At 46.1% G+C, this 24631-nt stretch overlaps 1 long non-coding RNA gene across 2 annotated transcripts in view; it reads right to left on the bottom strand.

Annotated features, from left to right (window-relative positions):
- Positions 1 to 5093: 5093 nt before the first annotated feature.
- LOC143439657 (uncharacterized) overlaps positions 5094 to 24631 on the bottom strand; it is a 32704-nt gene continuing 13166 nt past the window's right edge. The window contains exons 2-3 of one of the 2 annotated variants that reach the window (XR_013107756.1): positions 10484 to 10554; positions 5094 to 5413 (exon numbers count right to left, since the gene is read on the bottom strand). This is a non-coding gene — a long non-coding RNA (uncharacterized LOC143439657). The remainder of the gene's footprint in view (positions 5414 to 10483; positions 10555 to 24631) is intronic. The other variant, XR_013107755.1, reaches the window with a different exon arrangement.

Below are 24631 nucleotides of genomic sequence, written 5' to 3'. Positions count from 1 at the left end.
CTCCAATGTCTTTATCGTTGTTAAATATGGCTAAGTGGTAGGTAAGATAAAACTCTTACCTTGCCTTCCAAGCAAGTGAACGGTTGTTCACCGAAGCCGTCCGCCACTGCCTGCAATAACCAATCCTAGAATCGTTTCTCGAAGGAATAGTGGCTTCCTGCACCCCGCTGGCCAGTTCAACACCATTCTACTTACACGTCAAACTCACTCAGGCCTGTTAGTCTGACCGCCCCACAGGCCATCAAAAAGAGGTACCAGACTCTATTATAATGTCTCTTAGCACTCTCTGCACTTCTGTTCCTTGCTGGTGGGATACCTGGCTGAGTGACAGGGGACTGCAAATGGGATTAGAAGCATAACATCACCTTGTCTCTCCCTCCAGCCGGGTGAGGGGGAAGGCGGTCACACCGAGTGATCATACACATCTTTAGCTTTTCCCAGAGGTCTCATGCCAGGTCTGCAGCCTCTGAAGTTTCACTCTGGTGGATGAACCAGCAATCCTCAACTCGGGACTGCCATCTAGGGCTGCTTAGCTTGTGGAAACTGAGTCACATGCGTGAATCAGAGCATTTCTGTGTACAAGGAAGGTTCCGGCACCTTATTTCTTCCAAGTCATGGTGGTGGTATTTGTGCTCGGGTGAGGGTTTTTTTTTTTTTTTTTTTTTTTCTTTCCAGTGTCTGCAACAAAAATATGGTAGTCTAGAGAGAGGGCACATGGTGTTCCTGTAAGCTGAGTCCAGGTTGGGGGGAGGGTGGGACAAATATCTTAGCAATATAAAAGAGAAAACAACAATAGAGTGCACAAGTCACTGGGATTCATCTGCGGGATGGGAGGGGGAGGAGGAAAGAGAAAGAGACCTGATTTGAGTCACCAGCCTTGCCTACCCAAGTTCACCAGAGCTGACAACTTGAGGTGCACTTTGTGCCATTTGGACCTTGCCTGCAACCCTCCCAACTGTCCCAAGCAGAAGAGAATAGGCCCTCAGCTAATTACCCCAGAGGCCAGCTTTCTGCTCCTTTGAAGAGCTTGCTTTGATGTGATGCAGCCCCACTGCCAGGCCCGGCTGTGGCCAGATTAAGCACATAATGAACAATTATCAGCCAGGCTGGAGGAGCGTGGCTGAGGCAGCCGAGTGGAAACCCGCCCTATGTCTGCCTATTCTGAGGTTCCTCTGAGTCCCTGTGGGCTGGAATAAGTCACTTACCCACTTCCCCCTGCACCCGTGCCCTTGATACGGTTGTTCCCATCTGCGAAATGGGACCAAGGAGGCTCTGCTGATCGCACTTCTGTGTCTCTCACTTCTGTTTCCTCACAGGAAAAGTGGAATACTGAGAGAAAACCTGCAGACTTGTTGGAGGAGCTCTGGGCCTATGTGAAGCCAGTTCCCAGTACACAGTCTCTTCACTGGCATTGTTAGGGTGCTGTCACAATCATGCATAGTGGGGGGGGGGGCGTTCCTGGAGTCATTATAAGAATAAGACGTCTGAGGCACTGGCTGTCTAAGGATCTATCAGGTCTGTCTGTCTTAAGGGCCATTTCAATGGACTTGTGTAGAAGGAATCTCACCAACTCTTTTAGGCCATTAGGGATGGGGTCTGGGGATCCTTGTGTGACTGCTGGCCATTCTGACTACTTACCTCAAGGAGTGAAAGGCCCGGGCCTTCCAGCACCCTTCTGCTCTTGAAGTGTCATTTGCCCCCACCAGATTGATAGCCAGAATTCTCTAGCCCCCAGTACTTCCCTGTCTTTCAGTGCTGACCGGTGTCCAGGCCTCTAGCTTTTCTACTGTGTCCCTAACCCCGTCACCTTGTTCTTGAGCTCTGTCCTGTCAAGGCCCACAGATGTACCTCTGGGAAAAGTTAGGAGGCTCTGAGCATCTTGGAACAAAGATCACGTCTCATCCCTGTGCTGTAGGAGCTATCTGGTGTTGAAAGACAACAGGCTGATATCATCCCTCAGGGGTAGGCCTGGTAATGAAGGTCGATGGCAGAGGCAGGCACAGGGGAATCTAAAGCCAGGCCACCTCTCAGTTTCATGGAAAGCCAGCCTTTGCCATCTTGGCAGGTTCTAGAATGTTCTGTCTGCTCACCTTCTAAGGCTCTGCCTTTACCCCAGCCCTCCTTCTGGACCCTCAAGTGAAGCACATGCTTCTCTCGGCCTGCTTCTCTCACAAAGCCTGCTGCTCCTTGTGTTTATTTCCAACTGAAGTCCTTCACAAAGAACCCTCTCCTCGGGGTCAGCTACATTTCAGGCTGCCTCCATTTTCCCCCACACCCTCTCCTTTTCCCTTGCGGTCCTCAAACCACTCTTGTTTACTCACGATACTAACCAACGGATATGTGTCTTTGAAGCCCGCTGCAGGTACATTATCTACAGCAAGGAAGAAATCTGGCTTTGCTCCCCCAGCTTCCCTAAATTGGTGGTTGATGGCAAGAGTGGATTGCCACCATAACTTTGGGTACAGTTGCTAGTGTTACCCAGAAACCCAAAACATGTGTCATATAAACCAGAGAGAAAGAAAGGGACTTTTATCTGCCTAGAGAAGAGCACCTCCAAACTCAAATGAACCCCAGCCCTTCCCTTCTCCTTGTGATAAACTCAGATTTATGCTCCAGTGGAATTTTAACAATAGCCAACACAGCAAGTATTTTCTTAAAATTCCCCCTGTCTTCTGCAAGAGGACTGGGTTTTTGACATTCACTTCCTTTGGGGTCATTCCCCTGTGCCCCAAATTCCAGCTATCTTCGCTCTGACTAAACCCAATGCCCCATCTAGGAAGCCAGAGAAAAGGGGAGGGTGGTAAGTGTGGGAGAGAGAAGGCAAGCAAGCAGGTTTTCACATCCTGATCTGAGATGATTGCCTTTCTCTCCTTTCTCCGTGGGTGGGGAGGTGTGTTATGAGCTGGCGACTTCAGGCTGGGTCTAGAGACAGAACAGCCACAAGCCACAGCAGTAGTCAGAAGCGGTTAGCACATCCCTCCACACCTATCACAACTGAGCCCCGGATCGATCCACAGCCCATCAGCAAGTCTTTATGAAGGCTGATCTGGGGGCTACAAGGGGATGGTCATTGGGTGCCCCCGGGGAAGGAAGGGGCCTGCTCCACAGAGGATGTGCGGCCTTGGAGAGAGGAAATGAGACCTGCTGCAGAAAAGTGTCCCTGCTAGAGCTCCCTAACGGTTTGAGAAGGCGCAGGCCACTCATGAGAAGTCATCCTCATGTCTTTTCCCTCCATATCTGTGGAATCAGATACTTGTTATAACACATGAAAGCTTCATCCATCAATGGACATAATGGAGTTTAAAGGACAGTTCAGGGTTCAAATCCACACATAACTACCAGCAGCCAGATTATCTTGAGAAAGCTCCTGTTTTCTCTTAGCCTCTTCCCTGTGGTCACATACATCCTCTGTGAGGTTGATGTGATTGTTATGAGTGTCCACTCCATGTGGTTAGCATAAGGAAAGACTAGGCAGATAGCCATGGCCTTGACTGGGCTCTGTTGCTCTCCATGCCCTTCTTCCTCAAGACAGAATTCACCTGTCCTTTCCCAGAGCCTCAAGCCTGCTGTTGTTCATCTTAGAATTCACTGTTCCTGTGCATCCTGGTGTTAGCACACAGAAAGAAATATGTATACATCACACCATTGGATCCGAGCCTAGTCAGTGCCTGCATTCTGAACAGTGCCTCGGAGCCGACAGAGCTTCTCACAGATGAATCACTCAGATGAGCAAAGCAAGGGGCTTTGTTGCAGTAAAGGTACAAAAGAGGTGGGAGAAAATCAGTCAGAGGTCCTGAACCAAAACACAACTGGGAGAAAGCCACTCCCACAAACTATGAGTGTGCCTCTGGTAAGAGATGTCCTCAGAGCGGCCTGTTTTCTCTGGCAGCTACATCTAGGGGGCCTTTGGAGAGGCTGGAGTGCAGGCCCTCACTGTCAGGTTGTCAGTGTTTCCATACCCACCCCCAGCCTCTTTCAGAAGGAGTTGGTATGATCTACTGAAAATAAAGAAATACCTACGGACACGTGCCTAGTGCTGTTTTCAGCAGGTATGTCTGTGACAATGGTCCAGAGGATTATAGTGGAAATGAAAGACCCCTACTGTCTCCTGACAACGTAGACCCCACAATGCAGCTTAAGGCTTTCCTCAGAACTTTTCGATTGCGGTGGTAGACGCAAACGCACTCCACTGCCAGGCATATAAAGGCTGGCCATGCATGTTTTGTGTGCCTGTGTGATTCTGGATGTCAGTAACCGCTACTGGTCCATGTGTTTACTATGCTGTTTGCAGTTACTATAAAGTATGCTCTGCTTTGAGAGGTATGCGGGGGTTGGCCAGCTGCAGCCATACCTGGCTCCCGCTGGCCCAGTTTATTTGTCACCAAGAGGCCAGGTAGGGTGACAGGCTCACAGCACTGAGGCTTGTGAAGTATGCTGCTCCCATGACAACAAGAGTCACCTGATGACACATTTCTTAGAATATGTCCTCAACAGATGAGTGTACACATGAGAGAGTATGAGGAGGGAGAGTTCACAAGCAAATGAAATTAATAGATAAAGAAATATTAAGGACGCATAGAACATTGCTTTAAACCTGGGTGAGCCTAAGGATTCAGGTTACAGAATCTAGAGGCCTGTGTGGGTTCCTCTGATACAATGATATCAAGAATAGACTTCCCAAATCCCATGGACAAGCAACTGCAGGTGGACATGAGCCACAAGTCTCCAGATGGCTGGGTCTCACCCCACAGTAACTCTTTGCAGTGAATTTGGTTTTTGACTTAAAACCCAGACACGAGCTACCTTTAGAGCCCATGGTCTCGGCATTTTTTTTTTTTTTTTTTTTTAAACCTGGTAATTTCCTAACCCAGGTTTCAGACTGCTTCTGGCCCTGGGGTGCAGTGTATCCCAGCTTGTGGAAGAAAGCCAGTCTGAGAATCTCAGGCACAGCTCAAGGGAATATTGTTACTCAGGTATCCGCAGTTTAGCAGTGAGCCTGTGAGCTCAAAGGCACGTGAGTAGGCTCCTCCTGTTTGTAAGAGGCTGGTCTTTGACGAACAGAAGACAACTCACATGGTGCATTTTTCCTCTTTTCCTTTTTAATGTGGGAACAAGATGACTCTGTATCCTAACAAATCCTCAAAGACAAGTTTACCATTGGGGGAATGGGAAGAGGAATGGGACAGGTTCCTTGCTTCATTAACATATTTAATTCTGTAGCCATATCCTTAGTGTGGGAGCTTCTTCAGCCCTCTGTGAACTTTCATGCCACTGCATCCAGACTTCCTTCTTTTGTAAAATGGAGCAATACTGATACTCATATGCGAGAGTTACCATGTTTTAGAAAACAGGTGCCCAGTTTTTCACCGTGATGTCGTTCAGTAAGTGCTTGCCTTGGTCATTCAGACTGACTCTGTGATGATAAAGAAAATGCTGGTGATAATATAGCTTTCAGGCAGTGTCTGTCAAACGGAACAATGTAGCCTTCAGGGGATCATTTCAGTTATCATTAACCCTGAGAAAGGATGCTGTCAGCCAAGGATGCCAGTAACAACATACAATGTGCAAGAGAGCTCTCACTGCAAAGAGCCATGAGGATCAAACTGCCAGGAAAGCAAAAGTCAAGAAACCCTTCTATAAGGCATGAGGCATATTAAAAGGCTCAGATCTAAACTCTCAGATTTCCTTTTTTGAAAGAAATCCCATTCCATCACTAGAAAAAACGCACTCTTAAAAATTAATTGGTTAATTATAATTTAAGTGATTTAATTTTAATTAATTAATGTTTAATTAAAATTAAAAGGTAGATGGGCTAGGGAGATGGCTCAGCCAGTTAAGTTCTCACCTTGCAAACAAAAGGACCTTAGTAGATGTCTAAAACCCAAGTGAAAGCCAGGCGAGGTAGCATGGGCTCGTAATTCCAACACTAAGCACGTGGGGACTGGGATGGCCCTGAAGTTTGCTGGGCAGCTAGCCTAGCCTATTTGGTGATTTCTAGGTCATTGAAAGATCTTGTCTCAAAAAAGGAGGTGGATGGAACTAAGGAACAACTGAGGCTGTCCGCCATCCTCCACAGGAATACATGCCTCCATAAACACACACACACACACACACACACATACATACACACACATGAATGGGGTTGGAATACCATTGTCAGTGCACTGAGTGGCTATGTAATTTGACTTGTTCTACTCGTGACTCAGTTTACCAACTGTAAAGTGATCTGGTAGCGTTCATCAATTTCTAAGTATCCTTCTGGCCCCAACTCACCCAGCCTCCGTGATTTTAATTTTCAACAGCCCTCTTTGGAGCATGAAGGAAGAGGGGCCGGGCAAAATCCTGCCACACTCAGGAAAAATTATAAGCTCAATCGAATTCCTCTTGGCAATAAATCATCTTTCCATATAAAATCTTCTGAAGACCATTTCGAGAAGAGTAATAGGGCTGCCAGTTCAACACCTGCAAGGTGGGTCATAATTTACTTAGCCCACTGACTTGGGGGCAGGTCTTTCTCTTGATAAATGGCCCAATTAAGTGTCTGTTAATCAGAGCCCTATCTCATCGGAGGGTAGAATACCTACATCTCCTGAAGCAGTTTCTCAGAGAGATAACATCACAAATTCCCAAAACTTTGAAGGGAAGGGGATGAGCAGCCTTGGGAATGGTTGGTTGGTGCCCCTGCCCTCTCCAGGGGTTTGGCCCCTGCAGGTTCTGGGAATAGTCCAGTGCCCAGGCCTAGCCCTTCCCCCAGCAACCTCCCCATAACCTCGGCTCCTGAACCCTTGTGTTCATCTGAGGCCTTGATAATAAAGCGACATCTGCAAAAACCTACAAGAACTTTACTGCACTTAATTGAGTAATTGAAGCAAGATGCAGGGAGGGGTGATCTATGGGCCTGAGCTGAGGGCCGAGAAAGGGAGACAATAGATTTATTGCAAAGGCCGTGGGCGGCCTTGGGTCCGGGCCCTGGTTCACGGGAAGTTTGAGGTCATGTGGGATTAAAATATCTTTAGAAACAAATGGAATAATTTGACTGAGATATCAGGAGTGCTGTGCCAGTTCATGCCAGGAGACTAGATATGATTTATTCTCTCATGCTCAACACTTTTTTTTTTTTAACATGCCCCTTTAGTTTAAATGTGTAAATTGGAGTCCTTTGTGTCTGTCTGTCTGTTTCTGTCATCCTGTTGGTTACATGAAGTCAAACTTTGTGGAGTTCAAGAGAGAGTTATGCCTTAAAGGGACTGAAGGCCTGGAAAACATAGGGGGTATGTAGAGCCAAAGATATTTACAATCTAGCAGTTGGATTTGCTCAAAGTGTCTTATTAGAGTGAATTGGCATTGGTGGTAATATCTTCTTGTAATCTGAATAAATCCATAAATCTATGTGTAAGCATAGTTCACCACCTTGAAGTCATTGGGAAAGATGTAATTGGCTTGCCTGCCGTTCGAATGCCAGATAAACCCGTTATAGATACATTAACTTGCTGGTGTGAACACCTGGAGTGGGCCCTGGCCAGGCAACCAGCCTGGGCGCATGACCCCAGCTCGCAGGGAGACTGACTTGGCTGAAGCTTATTGTTCCTTTTGTAGTTTCTCTGCTGTTTTATTAAATCCCAAATTCCTTGCAAAACTGTACAATTTTAATAACTCAAATCCGTGTGGATCATAAAGCTGTCTAAACATAGCTCATGCCCGGGGTATCAGACAAATCCGAGGGCGATGATGTCACAGGGCCTGATTAACCAGAACAGGTCACCCGACAAGATTTTATTACAAGTGTCATTTAGGTTTCTGACAGCTTTACAAGGCTTAATGGCTTTTTATTAAATACATTGTGTTCGAGGAAGCTGACAGTTGGGGATGCCTTGTAAATACAATACAATGGAATTTCCTTAGAAGCTTCATGAGAGAAAGCAGAAAGGTTACGGGACATCCCTCCCTGTCCCCAGTCCCATTGCTCAGGAGGCCCTGGGTTCACTGCTTCCTGAGACAAAAAACAAATGACCCCCAGATACCAACCCCTGACAGCTCTCTAAAACTAGTGGGTCTGCCCAGGTCAGGCCAGCCCAGATGTCTCTATCGGAAGCACATCAGAAAACCAAATTCCTCACTTCAGAAGGTGACCCTCACCAGCCCCTTCTTGTCTTCCTCCCCAGAGACAGGCGAGCTCCAAGTAACTGGATTTCCTGAAAGTTTTTCATGAGTTACTTGGCTAAGCTGTTTCAGCCTCACACCTGGAAGGAAGACAGGAGGAGAGATGGATGAACTAAGCTGTACCCAGACTGTCACCCCCAGGTGCTGGATTCTAAGCTGGATGCTCTGGGTAAGTGTCTTTGTCCAGTGTGTACACGTCAATGGCAGTAACCCTCCAACATCAGCACCCAGAGCAAGAAACTACCCACAGTGGCATATAATAAGCCCATCTGTGGCGACTTCCAGGTGGAAAGTTCCTGTGGGATGCTGGAAATGGTGCTGGAACTTTGTGAATCCCACTGATCGGTAAAAGGGAAGTGATGGTGTTTGCCACCTTAGGTAGCGCTATCATACAGACACATCATGTCTGAATATGTGACTTCAGTGATTGCTGCATGGGCGCAGTACTCCAGTTAGGCCACTCAGCCAGAAACCTAGTCATTCTCCTAGAGACCTGTCCAGAGATGGTGGCAGCTTAATCAGGAATTTACTACCCTTAACATGGAGCTGTCTCTAGGAACCCTGGTGGGCACACATGCCACCTCCAGGTTTCTCCTGTTTTGAAGGCAGGCTTAGGAGAGAGCAGGGAAAAACACCATAGGGCCCAAATATTTGCTCCCTGTTCAGATCATCCCATAGCCTGTGGGGCTGAGGCAGAGAGGCCATTCCTCTCCTTGTTATTTTCCCTATTTCTGATCTCTGGAGTAGGTTAATATCATTTTACTATGTTTCTCAACCTCTGAGTTCTAACATTTAACTCAAGGTCCTAGAGATTTTCTTTCAGAACTCATTTCAGAACACACTGAAATGTGAATTCAACACATTCAGAATTCAACACATACTGAAATGAAGGTCCTACATTGCAGAGTATCATTGTATCACAAATTTACCCAGATGTCTGCTTTAGAGAAATTTTTTTTGTTAGTTTGTTACTGAAGTGAAAACACAAATTTTCAAATTTGTGTGTGGCTTCCAGACAATCTATCTTTGGAGTATACTTGGAGAGCCAACTTAAGAGGAACCTGGAGTGAAGAGGTCACTCAGAACAGGCCATGACAGCCTGCAGGGATAGCTCAAGCCATGTTCCTGTCACTTATCCATCCCTTCAGGGAAGGAACACCTGGCCAGGGCATCTATGGCCACCCCCAGACTTTGGATGGCAACTTGGGGCTAATTCCCATAGCACTAAATCTACCTCCCACATTTGACAGGCCAGGGCCTGTCCTCTCTGTCACTTGGAGGCAGGTTGAGTCTTTGTGGTCATTTCCTGTCTCCTGCAGAACAAATGCCATCCATAGGTCAAAATCTTCATGTTTACAGATTAATTAATAAACTGGATGTTTTAAAAAATACCCAGTGTACTGGAAATTGTAAAGTTGGTGGTTTTACAAATGATGGATCTTCTGAAAGTGTGGGGCTCTAAACCTGTTTTTCCTATATCTCCTAAAATAAATCACATTTGCCCAAACCCTCTGTGCTGTGTGAGGATGGGCAACCACCAGCCACGTGGCACCAACAACCAAGAGAATGACCCAGAAGTAAATGGGCCCCAACTTACACTGAGATTTTTGCACAGTGAGCTCCACCCTGAACCTCTGGATTCTATGTGGACCATGCTAGTTATTTTAGGTGTGGGGGAGGGACAGTGCCCCTTAAAACCTTCAATGTGCCCAGCAAAGGGCCAACACAGAGTTGAGACTCAATGCCCTTTCTCTGTTCCTTTGGAATTGGTTGTACAGGCAGAATAGGGTCTTGATCTGCCCATCTAAGTGAACAGAGCAGTCCATCTGAACCACACAACATCAATTTCATGGAACTTGCATCTGGGGATTTTGACTCTGGAAGCTGAGTAGTAAGCCCTACATTCCCTGTCTCGGCTTCTCACAAGTCAGAATTGCTATGAGATCTAGCACCTGTCCATATGGCCCCTGGTCCCTGCATCCCTAGGAACCACTGTAGCATAGCTGATGGCAGTGGAAGCCAGTGATCTCTAGACCTCAAGGTGTCCTCCAACTTATCTGTCCTCAACTCTGCATGTATAGGAAAAAGGTACAGGTAAGCCAAGCTAGGCCACCCTCTCTCCTGCCAGATTGTTCATGCCATGCTGGATCACTGCCAAAGACACAGGATTACACACATCCAAGTGAACAGTGTCATCCAGAGGCGAGGAAGGAGTTCAAGATAACACTCTACTCTCCAAGAGGGCAGGCAGCACCTCCCTGTGACATAGCCCTGTGAATGGACAACCCCAGACCAGCACCAAAAAGCAAGGTCCCCACATTACCTCCTCACCTCTCCCTGGTGTCCCTTCATGTCACGTCCACAGAGCTGGATATTTCTATATTCTCCCAGGTCCTAAAAAACAAATGGTTCCTTTTCAGGGAGCCTCAGTTTTCCCACCACTGACAATGACTGTCATGGTGCTTGCCTCAGGGATAGGGAATCAAGGGAGCTAAGCATGAGAGCACATGCAAACGCACACAGTGATTGTTCCATTAGCGCCACGAACCTCATAGCAAACGCATGTTTTTTCAAAAATGGCCCAAGCTCTCAAAGGGTATAGTGATTGCCTCTTCATACCTCCTAATCTCTCCCATGAAGACATACAGTCTCCAACACTTAGTCCAAGATGCCATAATGCTTGGCAGAGCTTGTATTTATTACCCAGGATCCCCACCATGACCAGCCTGTGCAATTACCCATGGCTGCCTGGGATAGCTTTTACAGAATGCATGTCTACAGTCCAAATTTTCTTTTCTTGTTTTATAATACCCTGAATTATACTCTGAGTTCAGAGATTTAGTTAAGATAGTTGAGAAAGGCATACCTTCCAGATATCTTCTGAATTCTTTCTTCCCTGTCTATGTCTACTTCCCTGAGTTCTAACTTTAAGGTGTGGTTAACCAAATTACTACAGTCATGTCATTGGGGATACTAAGGGACTGTTATATCCTAGGACCCAGCCGTGGGTGTAGGTATCTCAAATGTCCCTTGGCAGCACATGCATCTAGACTTGGTCCTGATTACCCCAAGTGTCCCTCTATAAGGCCCTGGCAATGTCAGACTCCATTCTGGTCACCCTGAACTATGCGTGCTAGCTAGTCCCTTCTCCAGCATGCTTTGCCCTCTGGGGTATCAATCTACTTGTGTTGCCCTGTCTTCTCTTAAAGCTCATCCATGCTTTCCTGCTATGTTAAGACAAATTTCAGATTTTTCTCTTCTGCCCTTTGCCCAGCTTCCTCCTCTACAAGTTTACAGTTTAAGCTCAGACATGACCCCCTCTGGGAGGCCTTCCCCAATGCCCTGCCATCTCCCACAGCTGGCTGCGTGCCCCAGCAAGGTATCCAGGGAGTCCTGCATTCTGTGACTGTTCACCTGCTTGTCTCTCTTGTTGACAGAATTAACCTACATCCTATGATCTAGTATCGAACCCTGAGTGGAACCATCTATAACATGAATAACTTAATAGATTCTTCGTGGTTTCTTCTGTAACCAGTACTCAAAGTTCTTTGGGCATCTCAAAACAAGCATCTCAGAGTTCCCATGATGCTTTGGGACATGCCAGAACTCTCCAGCCTCTGGACCCAGCACAGGCCCGTGGTGGTTTCACTGCCTATGGAAATTGAACTGGCAGATCAAAGGCAGCAGTGACTCTGGTGCAGATTGCTAGCAGCCAACATTATCAGAATATCAGCATCAGTGGAATTGATAGCTCAAAATTAAGTCAGTTAATGATTGACGTCCATTCGTAAAATCTGACCTACCGCCTCACCTCCTGCAAACAGGGCCTTTCCTACTCTGCCCCTGTTTCTAGGGATATGCCAATTAGAAGTTCAGTTTCTGCCTGCCCTGCCCAGCCCTGCCCAGCCCTGCCCAGGCTTCAGCCAAGCTTCACAACTCCCCTGTACTCAAATCCCCGCAGCAGCAGGCCTGTTAGATGTCTCAGGAGAGTCTTAGCACCTCCATTGCCTTTCAGAGCTGAAAGCTCACAAATCTGACTAAAGGGGAAAAGCCTGGTGCAACTTTGCACCTGTAATACATGAGTCACTTGATTAAAAAAATACTTCCAAATCAGGTTCATGATCCTCTCTGTGTGGGCAGGAAAGCGCTGTGCAGGTGTAGGTGAGAAATGTCTTCAGCTGCATGGCTTAGCAAATGGTGATCTGGGTCTGCATGTTCTCTGGCTGCCTGCATTTTGGAAAAGAACCCTCTTGTGTCAGGAGGTAGGGCAGGCAAGGCTGTTTCCCCTTTCAGTGAAGAAGCCAAGGAAAGGAATCGGAACGTCAGGAAGAAGGGCTGGGATTCACTACATCAAATGATGTCATGAGCACCCCTCAGGAAAATCTGCATAGGGGACTTGGGAATCTGTAGCAGAATGTCTGTCATGAAGACAGCCAGCATGGTGAAACTTCTAGTTCAGACAAGGTTCCAGTTCTCCAGCCACATATAGCCCAGCTGGATTAGTCTGGGATGACCCACTGGCCTGACACAGTTTTTGGCACCACTGCTGTCTTCTTCTGCAGAATAGGGATGATCCCTTCAGCAATGGCGACCATTCGTGCAATGAGGTCATCTATGTGAAGCCATGCTGGCACCCTGAGGTGATGCCCGGTGCCCAGCCTACTTTTCTCCCTCCTAAGGGGTGGCCACATTCATTCTCAATGTCTGCACTACACAGGTCACCTGGAGTCACTCCAGGAATGTTTTTCTTTGTTGCTTGTCTTAAACCTTTCTAAAAAAAAAAAAAAAAATGGGCCGAGAACATAGGAAAGCAGGGGCCCAGGTTCCTTGTCACATCAGGCCTGAAGGACATCGGGATGGTCCTCCCAAGAGTTCTGAGCAACTGGCTAGGCTCCTGGCCAGGTGGGATGGCATAGATGTGGGAGGTCAGAGCAACACAGATGGCAGGGAGCAGAAGGTCACCACTAGCCACCCCTTCGGGTCCTTTAGCTCAACTTGCCTTTTGGGACCACATATTAATAAAACAATGGAATTTTTATTTCTCTTTCTCATAAATTACATAATTCAAACCTTAAAACACCTTTAATGAACAGTGAGTACCCATGTGACACTTAATAAAGCGGGCTCCGCTCAGTTTCTGCTTGACAGGCTACCAGCCGTGAATGTGCCTTGGGAGTAAATGATTAAGAGGCAGAGGCCTTTCCCGGGCTCTACTATTAAACACTTCAAAGGTTTCCCAAGCCAGAAAAAATGGAAAGCAAATGTGTCCACCGCCTCTCAAATGCCTCGAATGTTTTAGCAGGTGCAAGCAATGAAGCCTTCCATGGCGACGGCGGTTTGGGGTCTGCAAAGTGCACCCAACTGGATTCTGGGAATTCTGGACCAGCTTCATAAAAATTCATGATTTCCACTGAGGGGAGATGGCCGTCTTCAGAGCCCATCTGCATATGTGGCACAGAAGGAAAATATCACAGGGCCCTCTGGGTCATAGTTCAGCTAAACCTCTTGTGTTCCTGGCTGGAATGGCCAGCCTCATTTATGCTGGAAGACATGGAGCAATTTTTTAGTTTGGTCTAGACTTTCTTTTGTGTGTGTGTGTGGGGGGGAGGATGATGCATATTCATGCAAGTCCGTATGTGTGCATGGTGCATGTGCATATGTGTACATGTGCATGTGCATGTGAAGGCCAGAGAACAGCTTCAAGTGTCATTTCATTGAACCATTGTATGTTTTGAGACAGGGTCTCTCACTGACCTGGTGCTCACTAAGTAGGACCAGCTGGCAGACCAGTGAGCATTTTCATGTCAGATAGACCAGGTCCTTGTGCTAATTAGTCAAGAGAGTGACCAACTGAGCTCTCAGCCCAGCCTGGGGCTCATTTTCTAAAAGCACATTTATATTCAGGTCAAAGCCATGTTCTCTTTTATTAGTCTGGGGACAGGCAGGTATATGGGGACCCAGGTACATTTTTACACGAGCTAGGAACACACCGCAGACTAAAACCAGCACATTTTATCACACAGGATGTGATCTAATCCCAATCTACTTCTCATGTAAGATTGGGGTAATGGTCTGAGTTTCTCAGGGGTATTAAGTAAGTGAGCCTCGTAGAAGCCCCGGAATCACTCTGCAGAATTCAGTACTTGTTCTTGGCTTTTCTTAGCGTTCCAACAAGAAAACAGTATGAAGAGTTAGCCTTCTGCCTCTTTTCCTTTAAATTTTGTTGTAATTTAGCTTTATAAGTCAGTCATCTCTCACGTAGACATATAACATTTTATAGTTTATAGTGGACATTCTGAGACATTACCTCATCCTATTCATCAACAGTGACGCCAGTGAAGAGCTGAGGGGAGGTGTCCATTCACGGACAGACGATCTGTCCTGCTTCAGCAATCTTGCTTAGAGTGGGACCCATGAGTTGGATCTCTGTGTCCTGAGAGCACCCATCTGTGAAATGGGTACAGACAGGCTCTATCTGACTCTGGCAGTCATACGGGTGTCTGCTTGGTTCTCAGAGCTCACTGGCCCTATCCCTTCCCACGTTTTCTTTCTTATTCGTGCAGGAACTCAGAGTTGTTGGCATATCATATGCAGGATCTGGCCAGCACCTGTTTAGGAGACCTCAATTTTTTATTCTTCCCCTGTCCTAATGAGCAAGGCAATGAAAGGGCATTCCAAGAGTCAGTGAAGGAGAACCCCCTTGATTCTTTCCTCGGGGAATAACTGAGCAGCGATTGCTATCAGAGAACGTTGTGATTCCCAAGCAAGGCAACCACCTGCCTCACCTCCTTCCTCACTACACCCACTACTCAGGGCATTCTCCCAGAATTCATGGAGGCTCCAGGGTGCTCAAAAATTAGGGTGTATCCTATATGCTCTTCCTCGTCTTGTGAGTACAGCCTACAGCCCCAACCCCACTGGCTTTATGCTTATTGAACACTCTCGGGTAGAGATACCTGGGACAGGGGTGTCCTTCCCTAAACTCTGGGCTGAGGTTTTGACTCAAACTTTCCACCTTTTTTCACCCAATACCAAAGCACACTGGGTCCAGAGTCACTTCTGTCATTGATTTTAGTACATGTCACCCATTTTTGCTTCTGTAATCAGGAGAGTAGAGGACATAACAGCTGGTGTGATAGGGCCTGAGATGAGATGATGGCAAAACAATCACAAGACTTGAGTTCAATCACCAGAAACCATGCTAGGAACTGTGTATCAAATTAATATGTATGTGGAAAAATGAATTATCAGGATGTTTTTCATGACATTGTTTATGAGACAAGGAAGTACAAAGCATCTTCCAGAATAACAATAATGAAAAATGGAGCACACCTACAACACAGTCTAACATCTAAATAACACCAACATCTAAATAAGACACAAAGAATTTTACAGGACATGATAAATAAATGACAATGAATATATGACACAATAAAGAAGTAAGTATACAGCAATGCTATACATCTGATATGACCCTATTCTAGAAGTATATATTGTATTTATTTATTTTGCATGAATCAAAGCTGGACTGGAGAGGGATGGCTCAGCAGTTAAGAATTTTCAGTTCAGTTCCCAGCACCCATGATGCACGGTGCACAAGCATCTTTAACTACAGCTCTAGGGGGTCTCCAACACCTCTGAGCTCAGTGGACACCCACACTCGTGCACATACCCACATGCACACACACACACACACACACACACACACACACACATTTTAAAAATAACTCTTTTTAAAATATGAACCAAAGCTTTTATTTATTTCTTGCATCCTAAGAACTCTTCCATGGCACCCTGGACCTGAGATTCATTGCCAAATTCCTTAACTGCTGTGGCCAGCCACTTTACAGGGGTTCCCTTCCAGTTTATCCCTAGCTTCTCCCCATCAACTTGAACAAGAACAGTTTTGTGAAAGGGCCTCCACCACCTTGACATTCATAGACTCACCACATTTGAATGCAAGTCCACCAGGACAGGCTTGGTGCAAGTTCCAGATGCTTTTGTCCGTTCCATCAATGTAACACAGTGCTTGATTTGCTAACTGAACATTTTACATACAGTGCAACGTATTTCATTCAGAAACACTAGAGGTGAGGTATGCCTAGTTCTGAAAGCCTATAAGACCATGGTAAAAGTCTGTAAATAAGATTTGCTTCTCAGAAATGTGAGTTGAGACTTCACATTTTTTCCCTTTCTGATCTACCTTCATTTCTTTATTTCTGATTTCTCTGTAGGAAACACAAATGCATTTTGTTACATTAAAATATTTTCAGTCGAAAAAGAACCTTTGATTTTTGTAGCTGAGAATGGCCTCAAAGGACATGTAATAAATGCTTTGAGTCCATAGAAGTAAACAGGAATGAGGGTCCTATATGTTAGCGGCAGAGCCGTGACCAGTATACCCAAGTTCCTGACTTGTCTCTGCTTTCTGTGGCATTTTGTAATACCTCTGGGTCACACAAAGAGGGACCTTACCCAGGACCAGGCTGCATACAGCCACCTCCTGAATACTGTCACCTGACTCAGAAGCCAGAGTGCCTCAGACTGGTCTGTCTTATTCCTTTACCCCTGGTTTCAGCATACAGGGTTGAGGCCAGGGACTGCAGGGCAGATTTCAGCATGTTCTTCCCCAAACTTCCCCTTCCGAGCTTTGGTGGAAATGCTTGTGGTCCTCTCTGACCATATGCAGAAGCCTTCACCCTCAAACAGGTGGACTTTGAAAGCGGGGCCTTTTAGTAGCAGATGCAATGCTCACAGGATGAAGCTTCTCCAAATAAGAAGGGATGAATATATTAGACCTGTCTGTCCTGGAGACTCCCCTGGTTCTTCTGAATGAAGACACAGCAAGATGGTGCTGTCCATGAACCAGGAAGAATACTCTCTCTGGCCTGAGTCTGTTGACACCTCAGCTCCTAGAACCGTGAGAAATGTTTGTCACAGCATCCCCAGTGGATAAGAATGGCAGTACCCATGGACAGGCATTAGGGCTCTGCTGGCCCCTCACCCAGCCTTTCCTGGGGGCTCATTCTGATCCAGCTATGCAGTTAACGAACAACCTTGCCAGTGCATGGGTTGAGATCGTAATCAGCCTGTTTTCAAGCAAAGTTTGATTTGGTTTGACTTAGTTTTCTAAGTCCTCGGGCACTCAGTCTGTCTCTAACTACATGACTCATTCATTTGTGGCCATTAACATGGGAAGTGGTTGCTCTGCTCAACTGCAATCATTTCTCCAACATGAGAGGAGGGAATCTGGGTTCCAAGAGACCACAGTGAGGAAAGTGACCATGTGAGTAGACAGAAGGTGAGGGCAACCTCCTGCCAAGGAGACCCAGAGAACAGATGCAGAGTGGTACTAACAATACTCAGATCCTCTCAGGACTTCATAGCCTCCCGTTGATCCCCTGCTGCAGTCTCTGGAGATGGGGACCCAGAGCGTGCTAAAGGGTAGGGTGAATGCTTATACAGGGGGATGTTTTCCTTTTGAGATAGAGTTTCATTTAGCCCCTTTGACTTACATCCACTCCTGTATCCACCCCACAAGTGCCGGGATCACAGGCCTGAACAACCACATCGGTTTATTCAGTGCTTGGGATTAAACTCAGGACTTGTACCATGCTAGGTGTGCACTCTCCCAACTGGGGCACATCCCAGATCTGAAACAATATGAGTACTTGTGGGACCTATTGTTCTGACTCTGACCTTAGAAAGACCTCAGGGATGCTTGGAGCCTTAGGAACAAAGGCAAACAATTCCACCACAGGCCCTGCCCTAACTTCAGAGGCCTCAAACTTGGGGTTTGTGCCGCACAAGCACAAACCGTTTCCTGATTTTCTTTCAACCCTCGAATGATCCCAAAGTCTACGAATTTTCACTCCAAGGAATCACAGATGCTTTAGAGGTAAACACCTCAAAATGGCTAGCCACCTGTGTTTGTTGTAGAAAAGAAAAAAATAAATAAATTCACAGAATAAAATTACTGCTTCATGCAGGAAATCATTCAAAAAAGTTTAATTCCTTCCCCCTGTAAGAACCTTGATATTTGACTTAAGTAGGATCTCCCTGATCCACTGGTGAGAGGAAGGGAAGAAGATGCAAAAACAAACAAACAAACAAACAAACAAAAACCCATGAGTCAGACATGAATGAAAGGCATGTGTTTATATCATACATTGGTTCATTACGATATGGTCACAGACTAAAGGAGGACAGGACATGTAATAGGTTGTCAGCCTGAGTTATAGGTAGAGATCGTAGAGGGAAGCAAGGTTTTTCAAAGCCCGTGTTTAAACACAGCTCGTGTAAACACGTGAGTGTGGCAAGTATAAATGCCAAACCTGGGAAAGAGGTGGCAGAGGATCTGGACTACCAGGCTGGCAGAACTTCCAAGCCCAAGTTCACAGCAGGGTAGGTGCGGAAAACATAAAGTTGGATTCTACCTCTGTGTAACCAAATGAGACCCCTAAGGGCATGTCACAGGTTAAAACTGCATGGGAAAGAGAGCCAGCCCTGGAGACCAAGGTGGGATGGGACTTTAGAGACCCTCATATTTTTCTTTATGTATTTCTTCCTGTCTCTTTGAAACCTGTTATATTTTCCATTTGCCCAGAAGTATTAAGTTGACAGATGATTTTGTGTGGTATTGTTCCTGCCCTGGTAATTTCAGGGAAACATCAAGTGAGTCTCTGTTCTTAAACGGGTGGTTTGTGGGTCCATCCTTGAGTTTAGAAACAGCCTGAGCTTGGTGTTTTTCATGGCTCCTCTGAGCAGCTGGGCCCCACCTCCAGTGACCTGGTAAAGGGCTGCAGGTGTCTCCTGTCAGGGGTGAGGTGAGGCCCGGATGTGGTACTGGTGGAAATGCATTTCTCTTCAGACCCAGGGAAGACAATATGCCCTTTGGGGTCTTTGAAGAGTCGAAGAACTCCAGCTTGGCCTGCTCTAATACTGAAGGCACCTGGAATCAAACCGAAGGCCCTGTCGGGTCTTGTTGCTATGATGGTCCCAGATGGACGTGCCATTTTCTGAGGAGGCAGAACGAAGGTTTTGACAGAATTACTTACCTCACCTTGTACAGAGTTTAGTCTCAAGCAGTCAGCCGGGATGTTTTACTGTGGTGTGTGCAGAGCAGGCATGAAAATGGCTGACAGAAAGGGTGTCTTGATTTCAGGCCTCAGGACATTCTCACATAGAGAGGAAAAGTTGACAGATAATTCTCCAGATGCAACTCTGACAGATATGAGAGAGGCTGATGGAAGACAATCATAGCTACTGCCAGAGTGAAAGGGAGAAAGTGCCAGCCTCTTACAGGGTGCTCTCACAGGAAGTCACAGGAAGTACCAGGTTCCCACAGAAAATGTCAGCCATGCTAAGGTAATCTTGGAAGTTAGAACCCCGTGCAAGCCCCAAAACGAACAGGCAGCCAGCCCTCCACCACTGTGGCTTAAGTAGACATATGACCAGAAAAATCTTAACTGGAAAATCCCATTTTAGTATCATTATATTTGACCATGAGATATATGGTAGAGATGTAAAGGTCTGGGAGCCAGAAGGGAAAGACTGAGGCTCAGTCTACAAGGAAGATGGTGACTGTGGTCAGGAGAACAACACACACATACCCACCATCCATCTTTGCATCCTTTTCTTCCTCCCTCCCTCCTCTCTTCCTTCCCTCCGTCCCTGCCTTCTTTCTTCTTCCCCCTCCATCCCTCTCTTCCTTCCTTTCCTCCTCCTCGACTCCTTTGAAACAGGCCTCCTAATCGTCGCTCAGTCGAGCCTATTATTTTCTGTGAAGCCCAGGTGGGCTTCAGACCTATGATCACTTCCTTCCCTCCCTGGTGCTGAGGTCACAGATACATACTGCCACAAACCGCCAGGAGGCAGATTCTTAAGGGTTTGCAGAAAGGACAGGTTCTCCTTAGTCAGATCTTTACTGTTATAAATAACGATTCCTCAACACAGTGTTCCTTAGATCTAACTGCAATCCCTCCTGCTTCATTTAAACCAAAAGAAAACATCCATTATCACTCAATAAGCTTGGTAAGGCTCACACTTGTACAAACCTCTACACCCCTGTCAGAGGTTAGCTATGAAGGCTTTCTTCATTTCTCCATCTCGCCACCTACATCCCCAAAACACACACACACACACACACTACAAAATACTTCAGAACACTTCCACAGGACTTGCCCACCCCCTACCCCCACCAATCCAGCCTCTTCCCAAGATGCCTGCATTATTGTTCAAACAGGATGTTTAAAAAAACTAAAGACTGTAGGCATGGCTGAGAGGTAGACTCTGTGTCTAATAGCCCCTCCCACGTGCATTTGCCCCCAACAGTGCTTTGCTACGGATAAGACTTATGACAGATTCTCCAGGGAGCCCACCATTGGTGACTGCCTCAGTTTCCCTCCTTCACAAAGCCTCACAGGGCTGATTCGGGGGTCTCTGATTCATTGAGCCTAGGGTGGCTGCATTCCCCTGGCCCTTTCTCACGGGGCTTGTCCACTGCTGCTGCCCACCAGAACAGTTGCCACCGGGCCACCAGCACATCCAGAAGGCCCACCGTGTTGACTCAGGCCACAGGAGAAGCAACTTCTCCAGTGCTGTCACTCCTCCATGACAGCTGACAAACACTGGCATTAAAAACAGTCCGGGAGCTGGGGAGGTAGCTCAGTTACCACTAGAGTGCTCTTCCAGCATGAGAGAAACCCTGGGCTCAATCCTTAGCATAAACTGGGCATGAGAGCACACCTGTGGTCTCTGCGTTCACATAGTAGGAGATCAGGAGTTGAAAGACACTTAGGCTGTATAGGAAATTAGAGGCTAGCCTGGGCTACGTATAACAGAGAAGCTTTCTGTGATGGAACAGGCAGGTCCATTCAGATACAGAACAGCTGGTTCAGGGTGCAAGTCATACACTCTCCTATTGTTCATTAAAAAAAACAAAATTAGGACATGTTTATGGAGCTAACAGACTGCAAGAGCTCTTTAATAAAACTAATTTGTAAAGATTTTAGGATGTTAACACATGACTGGTGAATTTCATAACTGACATAGGAACATCTTTAGATACACTGTGTGGCTTCCTCATTAACCTCTGCTTGCACTTCCAGCTGTGCCAAGAGATACTACAGTACTTGTAGGAGAGGGAATTCTTGGGGACATCCAAATTTAAGTTCCTCCTGGGGACCTGTCCCTTTACTGCCTCTAGATGGACACAGAGCTAACCCTCAGCTTCCACTCCAAACCTCACAGTCACAATTCCTTTTTTTATTCATCCACCACTCTGTGTAGCCATCTATCTACCTGTCTATACTTCAGTCATTGGGCACCCACTTCATGCCAGGCACTTGCCTGAATAATAAACATGTCACTTCCTATTGTGCAAGAAGAGAGCACAGACTGGCTCAAATGTCCCCAGCAAGACTTCCTAGTGGCTAGTGTCTGCGATTACATCCTGTTCTCAGAACTGTGGGCAATGAGCCCTCAGCTGTGGTGAGTACTGGGCATCCTGCATCATATCCACCTAGACTACTGTTGATGCCACCACAAGCAACAGACAGCTCTGCCTATCTCAAGGGCATGTCAAATGCCTCTACTTTTTTTGCTTAGAATTATGCCCAATGCCAGGGGTTTTACTGAGACCACTAGCAAAAGCAGTGTGTAGTCTGGAATAATGGCAGGGGGAGTCCCAGGCTTGGGGACAGCAGAGTCTGTGGATAAGTGCTCCAGTATCCTGCCCTTTAGCTAGTTCTGTAAGGCAGTCTGCGGACCTCTCCAGACTTGGAGCAGCAGAGTCCCATCACCAGCAGAAAGCAACCTCAACAATATATTTCCACAGGAATGGCTTCTTTTCCTTCCTTCCCCACACTCGTGAATGATGTATCAGAATCATTGCTTTGAATTTCAGATTCTCATAGACTGTTACAACTTGTATCATGATAAAACAACCAAAATATATCTGGTCAAAATGTGTTTGGTTGGCCAAATGTGAGATACAATAAATATAGGCTCGTGCCACTAAAGCATCATGGAATGAGGCTGAACAGGGCCGGCCTTTGCTCTGTCATCTTGTCTTTAATGGACAGACCTTCTTCACACTGCTCATGCTTCTAGGATCAAGTTTTTCACAAAAGGCTGTCTGTGTCTTTCCAGATTGTTCTGGCTCTAACTCCAGGATTTGCCTCTCTGGTTCCAGTCAGGCCCATTTGTGGACAGGAGAGTACGATGCTCCGATTGGTCAGGCCTGGGTCACATGCTTACCCACGGTGCATTCAGGGTTAGAGACAACTATCCCCCAGCCCAGTGAGTGTTTTGAAGCACAGACATGGGCTCTGCAGTGCAGAACGAATGTCCTTCCTAGATAGTTGTTAATATCTATTGCTTTTCAAGATGGTGGTAAAAAGAGATTAATCAACTTCCCCCCAAATCACAGAATTCTGGAGAATTTTCCTTGCGGCTAAACCACTGTGTTCCAAATAATACCAGAAGAATCACCTGTTGCTGTATCCAAAACCATCACCATTTGGGTTTGTATTCTTGGGAGGTTCCAAGAAGCATGTAGATAAATAGGGTCGTGTCTTTATACGCACACCACCTGCCTTGTGGACTAAATAAGCGTCCTATGTCCTTCCCTGTGAACACAGCTCAGGCTCGTTTCCCCACCCTCATACGCTTTTATTCTTTTTTTTTTTTTTCTCGCTAGGCTAGAATCGAAACATTGTAGTAACTATTAGTTTCAAGGAAAGATTGTAATTGCTTCTAGATCCACTCACGAGTTTCAAGAGCGATTTAACCTTTAACTTTCTCAGTACAAAGGGAGGCTTGCTGCGCAGTGAATCTAACAAGACCATCATTTATCACTGGCAGAGTTCATTAGTCAATCGTAACAGTTTAATTATTAGCATTTTAATGCATGAGCATTTAACCACACAGAACAACAATCTTGGCGCACAGAACAAGACTTCTTAAAGGCAGCGGAACCAGCCTGCACAATTGCTTGTATTGTGATATGTCTATTAAAATGAGATAATTAAAATGCAAGAAACAAATGAGGACACATATTTAGCCAACAAACCAGCATTCTGCTTCCTGGTGTGGATAGTGAGGTTGTTCTGGTTTTCCTTTCCTTTCCTTTTTTTTTTCTTTCTTTTTTGGGGCTTTTTGTTGTTGTTGTTTTAAAGTTTGAATTTTCACTATAAAATCATTTTTGTTTTTCTGCTACAGGTCCACATGCTGTCAGGAACACTGGCCATGAGAGGTAGCTTTTATAAGAAAGAGGGAAACCCAAAGCAGAGAGCCTACAAGAGGCCCTGAGAGGCTAGCTAGAAGGTCCTGCTGCTGAGGCACTGGAGTCTGCCAGGGTATAGGGGAAGATTTTCCTAGAATGCCCCACCCAGACCATGCTGTCAGGAAAAGATATCATATGAGCATAGAGTGGTGCCCAGAAAGATGTTTAAGTTCTGATTCAAACTCTGTGTGTGTGAGAGAGCTGGGGGTTGGGGAGTAGGAAGGGGGAAGGGCAAGGGAAGGGAGAAAGGGAGATACCCATGAGTGTGACTACATGCAAAAAAAAAAAAATTGTGTGCATAAAATGGAACTACCACATGGATGTGTGCAGAGGTGAGAAGGTGTCCTGTTTTATCACCCTTTACCTTACTCATCTGAGAGGCAGTCTTCCTGAACCTGCATGTAATAAGGCATTAGATAACACCATGTTATTGGCATAGTAGGGTAGCCAATAGGATGGGTATTATCAGTCCTCCTGTCTCTACGTGCCCCAAATATAGAGTGCCATGTCAACAGATACTAGAAGCCATCCCCAGCTTTTTGTTTGGGGTACTGGAGCTTTGAACTCAAGACTTCATGCTTTCAGGGCAAGCTTTCTTGCCCCTTTAGTCACCTCCCCAGCCCCTGGTAAGCCATTATCATGTGAAGCCAGAGTTGGGAGCTCCCTTCTACCACACGAATTTGTAGCACCTCGGCTACATTGATGAGAAAGGAACATAGTTTGCCACCGCTCAGACAGCACTCTTTCCAATAGCCAAAAGGGAGAGAAAGAGCAAGGCATCCACAGAGTCGGAATAGAGAAAGAGCATGCAGCAGTCACATACAGCAAAATATACTCAGCTTTTAAGATCAGTTGAAATCCCAATACATGCTGCTGCAACATGGGTGAACCTTGAAGGCATGCTAAGTAGATATTCTAGGTATGAAAAGACAATTGCCCCATGATTCGTGTATGAGGTTCCTAAAACAGTCAAGTTCATAGAGCCAAAGACTATTTTAGAAGTTATCAAGCTCTGGGGCAGAGGAAACATGGCGTTATCTAATGCCTTATTACATGCATAAAATTATAGGCATGTCATTCATTATATGCATAACAATGGTAAATTTTGCATCATGCATATTTTGCTATAATAAAAATTAGGGAATTGGAGCTAAAACCCCTCGACATATTAACTTTATAGAATCA

This window comes from Arvicanthis niloticus, chromosome 1 (genome assembly GCF_011762505.2).
Source record: "Arvicanthis niloticus isolate mArvNil1 chromosome 1, mArvNil1.pat.X, whole genome shotgun sequence".
In the NCBI taxonomy this organism is placed as follows: domain Eukaryota; kingdom Metazoa; phylum Chordata; class Mammalia; order Rodentia; family Muridae; genus Arvicanthis; species Arvicanthis niloticus.
This window is presented reverse-complemented; position numbering and strand designations above follow the sequence as displayed.